Below are 9,374 nucleotides of genomic sequence, written 5' to 3'. Positions count from 1 at the left end.
ACAGAAATCTCACCACAGGCATGTTTTTCCAATGAGTCTGGGTTGAATAATACCAGACTCACTGGAAAACAATGTAATATGTTTTCCAATGAGACATTAGCCTTGTGTAATATGGCTGTCTTCTTTACACTAAAATCAACCTTGGACAATTGGTTGACTTTTCTCAACACTAATAAAAATATTCATAGTTTTGTAGAGGCAATAACATAACAGTATACAGGTGCTGGTCATATAATTAGAATATCGTGAAAAAGTTAATTTTTTTATTGTAAATTATTTTAAAAAATGAAACTTTCATATATTCTAGATTCCCTACATGTAAAGTAAAACATTTCAAAAGTTTTTTTTTTTTTTTAATTTGCTGATTAGAGCGTACAGCTCATGAAAGTCCAAAATCCAGTATCTCAAAATATTAGAATATTTACATTTGAGTTTCATTAAATGACCATCCCTACAGTATAAATTCCGGGTATCTTTTGTTCTTTGAAACCACACTAATGGGGAAGACTGCTGACTTGGCAATGGTCCAGGAGACAATCATTGACACCCTCCACAAAGAGAGTAAGTCACAGAAGGTCATTACTGAATGGGGTGGCTGTTTACAGAGTGTATATCAAAGCATATTAAATGCAAAGTTGACTGGAAGGAAGAAATTGGGTAGGCAAAGGTGCACAAGCAACAGGGATGACCGCAAGCTTGAGAATACTGTCAAGTAAAGCCCATTCAAACACTTGGGAGAGCTTCACAATGAGTAGAATGAAGCCGGAGTCAGCGCATCAAGAGTCACCACACTCAGACATCTTCAGGAAAAGGACTACCAAGCCACTTCTGAACCAGAGACAACGTCAGAAGCATCTTACCTGGGCTAAGGAGAAAAAGAACTGGACAGTGAACAGTGGTCGAAAGTCCTCTTTTCAGATAAAAGTAAATTTTGCAATTCATGTTGAAATCATGGTCCCAGAGTCTGAAGGAAGACTGGAGAGGCACAGAATCCAAGCTGCTTGAAGTCTAGTGTGAAGTTTCTGAAGTCAATAATGATTTGGGGGGGGCGTGACGTCTGCTGGTGTTGGTCCATTGTGTTTTATCAAGTGCAAAGTCAATGCAGCCATCTTCCAGGAGATTTTGGAGCACTTTATGCTTCCATCTGCTGACAAGCTTTATGGAGATGCTGATTTCCTTTTCCAGCAGGACTTTAGCACCTGCCCACAGTGCAAAAACCACTTCCAAGTGGTTTGCTGAGCATGATATTACTGTGCTTTATTGGCCAGCCAATATGCCTGACCTGAATCTATGGGATATTTTCAAGAGAAAGGTGAGAAACAGTTGATCCAACAATATACAGATGATCTGAAGGCTCAATAGTGCCTCAGCAGTGCCACAGGCTGATCACTTCCATGCCACACTTCACTGATGCAGTAATTTGTGCTAGGAGCAAGTCATTTGCTGTAATATGTCCTGCCGATCAAGTATTGAGTGCACAAAAGAACATACTTTAAAGAACTTGAACTTTTCTGTTTTGCGAATCCATTTTTTGATTGATCTTAGGAAATATTCTAATATTTTGAAATACTGGATTTTGGACTTTCATGAGCTGTACGCTCTAATCATCAAAATTTAAAAAAAAAACTTTTGAAATGTTTTACTTTACATGTAGGGAATCTAGAATATATGAAAGTTATATTTTTAAAAATAATTTATAATAAAAAAATGAACTTTTTGATGATATTCTAATTATATGACCAGCACCTGTATATATGTAATCAGTATATATTTGCCAGAGGTAAGGAAATGGCAGTTCTCATTTACATCACACGGTATTTCATACACTTGGGGAACAATGTCTTGGCATGTCTGTTCAATCCCTGTCAGCCATGTTAATTAAAAAAAAAAAAAAAAAAAAAAAAAAAAAAAAAAAAAAAAATTAAATAACATGCCATTACAAAGCTGCCTCTTTTAAATAGCTGGTAACATTGTATAAGGGAATTAACTGTGGTTGGTCGAATTAGTTTTTGTTTGTTTTTAGATCTTGGATATTCCTCAACACATAATTACTGCACAAATATAGGATTCTGTCTGAATTGCCAACCTGATCTCAGGCTGAGACAACGTAATTATTTTACGAGGTGGCGATTTCAAATGAATTTGTATGATGTGATACATTTGGAAATGTTTGGAATTTCTTTTTCTTTTTTTTTTAAGAAAAAAATGCTTGTTGATTGATGCTGAGTTGGCTGATGGTTAAGTTTAAGTAAGAAAAGAGTTAGTGACAATTAAAAGATGTGGTTATGTAATGCATTTTGTATCAAAGCAATGAAAGATGTCCACAGATGCTGCTGTTGTGCTGTGTGGAGAGTGTGTACTTACTTTAGTACTAAGTAGTACACAAGAAGTGCTGTTTAAAACACAGCTTTGAAGCAGCATTGAATCATTGTAAAAGTTTCAGGCATATACTACAGTCTTGCGCTTAAAGGTCAACATTTTGTTTTTCCAGGAGTGACAGTTCTGCTACATTCTCGTTTATAAGAATGCTGTTTCTGTTTCTGTGTTTTTTACTTTGAAATATTCATTTGTAATGTTATTGTCATGCAGAAGTTCCATTTCATGCTGTATTTACTGGACAAAGTTGGAAGGTATTATATTTTTTATCTGATAATAAAAAGTCCTATTTGTTTAGCCTCCTCTTTATTACTTTTGAGGTGGTCTTTTTGCTGTGTATATTGTGTGAGAATGACTAAGTGAGAAACGGAAACATGTGTGAATTGTGGAAGTGTCTTCTACACCCCCTCCATCCCCCTGTGTTTGTAAACTAAAGCCCATGCAGGAAACCGAGGGTAATAGGGTTAGAGTTCAGCTGTGCCTCTTTGAGGAAGCCTCTCTTCAGGACAGAGGGCTACTAAATGATCGTGGGAAAGGGGGAGGGGCTTCAGCAAAATCTGCCACCACTTCACTCCGTCCTACAAACTTACTAGACCTGAGGGAGCAAAACCCTACAGCTTTGGAAAACAAAATGAGCTGCTCAACATTTAAATAGCCTAGGTATGGCAAACCTAAACCAAAAAAAAAAAAAAAAACATGTTCTTGCAATAGAGGGTTCCTTTTGGCATTTAAAAATATCATTCTAAAACACCATGAGAATAAAATGCTGTGTCCCATCTAGAGTTGATCTAGAATTAGAATTAGATTTCTCAGACTTTTGTCCATTAAGGTGTTCCACTGTCCTGTGCTGAGAACATGACTTTAAAAATAAATAATTTTAATAAATCTATCTGCCTGTCTGTCTATTATTCATTCATTCATTCATTCATTCATTCATTCATTCATGCATTCATTCTATATCAATACTATGATCTACATCCTACACTCCAGAGGGCATGACCCTTACCTCTTTGCCCTCCAGGGTCACAGTGGCCAGTTGGCGATCGAGATGTCTCAAGGCACAGGTGCAGCCACAGGTGCAAGCAGTTTTAAATTGTTCACTGCTTGATTCTCATTCACAGCCTAAAAAGGCACAGGTGCAGATGAATAAAAAAACGATCAGAGAAAATCTGATAACAGTAATAGAATTGTTTGGGGTGGGCCAGATGTGCAATTTTTTTACATTTCTTTCCCTTGACTGAGGACTTCCTGGAAGATGTGAACATTTGCTTATTTGTACATTTGGAATTCTCATACAGATACACTACTATTCAAAAGTTTGCAGTGATACAATATTTTTATTCAGCAAGGATGCATACATTGATCAAATGTGACAATAAAGACTGACATTGTTACAAAATATTTCCATGTAAAATAAATGCTGTTCTTTTGAAATTTCTATTCATCATAGAATCATGAAAGAAAATGTATCATGGTTTTCACAAGGATATTAAGCACCACAGTTGTTTTCAACATCGATAATAATAAAAAATGTTTCTAGAGCACCAAATCATCATATGATTTCTGAAGGATCACGTGACCCTAATAGTAATGATGCTGAAAATTCAGCTTTGCCATCACAGGATTAAATTACATTTAAAATATATTCAAATTGAAAATGGTAATAATAATGCAGCTAATAATAAATAAAATAAATGCAGCTTTGGTGAGCATAAGAGACTCCTTTCAAAAGCATTAAAAAAATCTTACCAACTCCAAACTTCTGAATGATTACTCATATATGGTCTAATATTATAGATAATGGATTTATATTCATATATTTAAATTTGTGTTTCATTTTTTTTCATAGTTCAGACCTACTAAATTTATATAATTTATTTATAAATATATATTCATGTTTATTAAAATGTGAATTCAGGTTCATACCTAAATCTGTTTTACTACACATGAACAACATTTCCTATCACATGAACTGCATAACTGTTCTCCTCTTATACTCACACACTACATCTCTCTGATGTCTGCTGTGCTGCACAGTGATCCAGAAGAAACATCTTCATCCAGTGGGAGATGAAGAGACTGACAGATCGAGGGAAAGAGATGGTCCAAGAGGAAGCGAGAGAGAGGCAGAGAGCAGCAGAGATGTGGACAAGCATGCTGATGCTGATCTTCACATTCTAGGCAGTTGTCATGGAGACAGCACTGCCTCCTTGGCTTGGCTGCTCTTCATGATGTTTGTGTGAGAATGGCTTAGTGTTCCTGTGCGTGTGTGTGTGTGTGTGTGTGTTGTCACTCTGGGATCATAATGTCCTACTGTTAGCATGATAGCACACTTTGCATTGATAGACATGATCAGCAATGTGGAAGGTGATATTCTGTAAACTACTCGTTATTTATGACTATCTGTGGCTGTGCCTTATATAAAAGCTATTTGTAACTCTATGTGTGCAGCTGTGGCCTTTCATTATTATTACAGGGGCTAATGCTCCCATCTCTCTGCCTCTAGTTACGCCTAGTGGAATAAACCCCAAAAGGCTGTCGTCAGAGGAATAGTTCTTTTTTTTGAAGTATCTTCCTGTTCATAGTGACTGTGTCTGTGAAGCTCCAACGAAGCACAATAAGAGCACCAAAAGTGGTTCATATGACTTATGTGCTATATTCCAAGTCTTTCTAAGCCACTTTTTTGTATGATGAACAATACTGAATGTTAATTCAGTGTCAGATTAAATCTGGCTTCAGTACAGAACTGCTTGACCTGAACCCCTCTTCCTGTGTCAGCAGCCGCCCGTTCATATGGGGCTGTCTCTGGTTTGTCACGTTCCTAATGAGCAACAAGAGAAAATATGTGTGTGGTTTTGTGCGTGCGTCAGCACTGAAGTACGTAAACTAACTACATTAAAAAACCGCCAACACGATTTCTGACCACACAGAATAGTTAGAGAACAAAACACTGACCACAAATTAAGCAGACCTGGATCCAGTGTGGATTTCCACTATTCTTGTCTGATTACATGGCCAAGGCAGAAAACAAATATCAACAGGAAGATGAACGTGGGCGACTTTTTAAAGCCAAAACATCATAAAGCTGTCTAAGTGACAGACTGACCGCAGTTAAGACATGTAAGTAACTGTACACCATTGCTGAGTCTTCAGAAACAGGAGAAGCACAGGACCCTGTGAAAGCTTACATCTGATAAACACTTATATAAAGCAAAAATAGTAGAGAATGAAACATGCCACATCTCCACACAACAGAAAGTTTTGCTTTTAGGGCAGTCAGTTGAATGGATATTAATGGATATGACACATCAGAGTAAATTGTGACTCATGAACACTGTGGATTCAATAAGCTAGTGTGATTAAGATCCTAAAACTACCATCATGGTGACATTATGATGAGAATAAGACGGATTTGGTTAGTCAAAGTGCTTTGACATGCATCCATTATTTCCATGTCCGCATGGAACATGTTGAAACCAGTGTGGATTGTTGTCAGATAGCATGTGGGGTCACTATTTGGAAAACACATGACTAATATCCACATTTGTTCCACTACAAATGGTGTGGATTCCCATTGCCTGAATTACCATTGAGCTGAATTTATCTAAAACCTATTCAATATTTTTATTATTAATTTCTGATTATGAGGTAACTTGTGGAAAATACAACACAGGGAGAAAAAGCATGTGTGTGTGAAGCAGCAGTTGCAATTTCAAATGTTTTCCTCTTGCTTTTAAAGACCTGTGCTGTGTTCCATGGAAAAGTTCCCCGTTTTCTGATGGGGAGCTGAGAGGAAAGAATGATATGGAGTAAATGGGGAAAACAGAGGTATTTTCTTTCACCTCAAAGGGGTTTGTGGGTTTGACTGTAGTACAGTTGACTCTCTCTGTCCTGGTGAAATACTGAGACACCAAGCAGCAACCGGAAAGGTCATGAGATTTTAAAAGCGCTCATACATTTGTTTACTTGAGCATGACACTGAACCCTAAACTTCTATACTGTCTCTGGAATTGGTCTTTGATAGCTTTTGAGTGGATTTTGATTAAACTAGCCACTAAATTGAAATTCTGAAAATATTGGGATGTTTTTTTTGTATTTATTTTTTTTAAATGTCAATAAAATGAAAACTAAAAGACTTTCAAATCACATGAGCCAATATTTTTTTCACAATAGAACATAGATAACATAACAAATGTTTAAACGGAGAAATTTTACACACTAAATGAGCTCATTTCAAATTTGATGCCTGCCACAGGTCTCAAAAAAGTTGGCACGGGGGCAACAAATGGCTGAAAAAGCAAGACATTTTGAAAAGATTCAGCTGGGAGAACATCTAGCAACTAATTAAGTTAATTGATATCAGGTCTGTAACATGATTAGCTATAAAAGGGATGTCTTAGAGAGGCAGAGTCTCTCAGAAGTAAAGATGGGCAGAGCTGTGAAAGAGTGCGTAAAAAGATTGTGTAATACTTTAAAAACAATGTTCCTCAACGTCAAATTGCAAATCTCATCATCTACAGTGCATAACATCATCAAAAGATTCAGGGAAACTGGAGAAATCTTTGTGCGTAAGGGACAAAGCCGAAGACCTTTATTGGATGCCCGTGGTCTTCGGGCCCTCAGACGACACTGCATCACTCATCGCCATGATTGAGTCAATGACATTACTAAATGGGCCCAGGAATACTTCCAGAAACCACTGTTGGTAAACACAACCTGCCGTGCCATCTGCAGATGCCAACTAAAGCTCTATCATGCAAAAAGGAAGCCATATGTGAATATGGTCCAGAAGCGCTGTCGTGTCCTGTGGGCCAAGGCTCATTTAAAATGGACTGTTTCAAAGTGGAAAAGTGTTCAATGGTCAGACGAGTCCAAATGTCTGAATTGCCAATTTGACACTCTTGTTGGAAATCACGGACGCCATGTCCTCCGGGCTAAAGAGGAGGGAGACCTTCCAGCGTGTTATCAGCGTTCAGTTCAAAAGCCAGAATCTCTGATGGTATGGGGGTGCATAAGTGCTTTTAGCCTTTATTTGATAGATCAGTGAGAGCAGATAGGAAGCAATCGGAACAGGATAAGCCAGGACATGAACCCGAGTCACCCAAAGCATTATTGTGCCATACTGTATGTCAGAGAGCTGCAAAATAGAGTGTAGTTATGTCATGTTATTTAATTAATTAATTTATGTCTTTTACTTTTCTATTTTATTTAGATTTAGCTTTTCTGAGCATTAATTTAGTTTTAGTAGTCTCTCTAAAGCTCAGAATATAACAGGCTGTCCAGACTCTGCGCAAAATCTGCATTATTGTGACAGGTGCACAAACCACTGAAATGTGCCACTCAAACTGTTAAGGTCAGACTGAAATGATAGTTAAAAATAAACCATTTTTCTAATGTTTAGCTCTTAGAAGGATATAGAGAGCAGCAGGTGCTACGCACAGGCTTGACTGACTTTACCACATTTTACTCTCATCATTAATTATCTTGGTGTTTAGCAATAATAGTATCTGTTCGTGGTCATATTTGACTGTTTTTGATGTCAGAAATCAAAGTATTTTGGAATGAGATGTTTTTGTAGCTTGGTTAATAATAAATAGTGTTTTTTCTGAGAGAGTTACTGTATGTTTCCATAGTATAGTGAGCTCTTTTATCTCAAAAGATGAAGGAAAGTTTTATTCCTCAATACTATTTAAACTTATTATTGCAACTCTTCTCCTAGTCAAAACAGATCTCAGACCTGACACACACAAAATAACCAGACAAAAGCTTTGCCCTTCACATTCATCTGGGAGTAACTTTACTCACAGCTAGGCAGCACCAGAAGGTGCTTTCTTTATATCATTTACATAAGGCTGATCAAACTAGAATGACTTTATGAGAAAGTTGCTGAGAAGGTTACAAAAAGACAAGAGAGGACAAATTTCTCCTTATCATTAAAACCAGGTGCTCTGCACACAGACACAGGATCACACAAACAGATTTCCCACTAGTTTGAGTAGATGACATCTTCCAGCTATTTAAAGCACTCAGTGGCCAAGGTTACTCATCAAGGATTCACAGTGAAATGGGAGATTTGAAGTCTCTAATGAGTGCTTTAATTAGAGCTATAGGTACCAGAAACCTTCGTTTAAACCCAGTCTTTAGTGAGATCTTCCCTGTAGGCCAGAATAGAAGTCCTAAGATCAGTTTCTAAAACTTACTTTTCTTCTTTTTCTTCTTCTTTGGTGATTAAAATAGAATGAAAAGGCTCTGTCTGCAGGACAACATACTACCTATCGTAGGGTGGTTTTTCTCATTAGTGATCATAATGAAACCATCTATTTTCTTCATATATTTTCAAATAATTTAAAGAATAAAAATGATGTGCTTCTCAAAGAGAGAGAGAGAGACTGAAAAGTAAATTAAAGTTGAATTGCTTCTCTTTTTTAACACCACAGGAGGACGGACTAGGGTTGAAGGATGTGAGAAAGAGAAAGAGAGAGATTGAGGATCGTATTGAAATTCAGCTTATTTTAGAGTTCATTGAATATGGAGAGGGCTATTGGCCCTCAGCCTTTGCTCATTAGGAGGAGGAGATGCATTCAAAGGCTGGAGCACAGGGGAAAGTGAGAAAGAGGACAAGAGAAAGAGACAGAGAAGGAGTGGATGGGACAGGGTAAGAAGTATAGTGTCTCCACTTTTTTCACTTTTTTGTTCTGGTGCTCATGTTGTGCTCTCCAAATTCTCCACTAACTTCAAATTCTCCACCAGTCTTGTTCACCACTTCTTTCTTTCCTTCTCTTTCTTTCTTTCTTTCTTTCTTCATATGTTTTACACTTTTATTGCTGTTGTTGATCAGAGGCTCTGTGACTTCATACACTGGCATACTTATCTATCTAGGTCATGCCGTCAACAGAACATCAAGCTCTCTGCTGAGGCAACAGCTTTGTTCACCCAAAAACAATGTGAGCAAAAACACAACCAATAACATGAACACAGTTGTGGCAAAATATGGTCCG

The sequence above is a fragment of the Ctenopharyngodon idella genome, chromosome 7 (assembly GCF_019924925.1).
Source record: "Ctenopharyngodon idella isolate HZGC_01 chromosome 7, HZGC01, whole genome shotgun sequence".
Taxonomy (NCBI): domain Eukaryota; kingdom Metazoa; phylum Chordata; class Actinopteri; order Cypriniformes; family Xenocyprididae; genus Ctenopharyngodon; species Ctenopharyngodon idella.
This window is presented reverse-complemented; position numbering follows the sequence as displayed.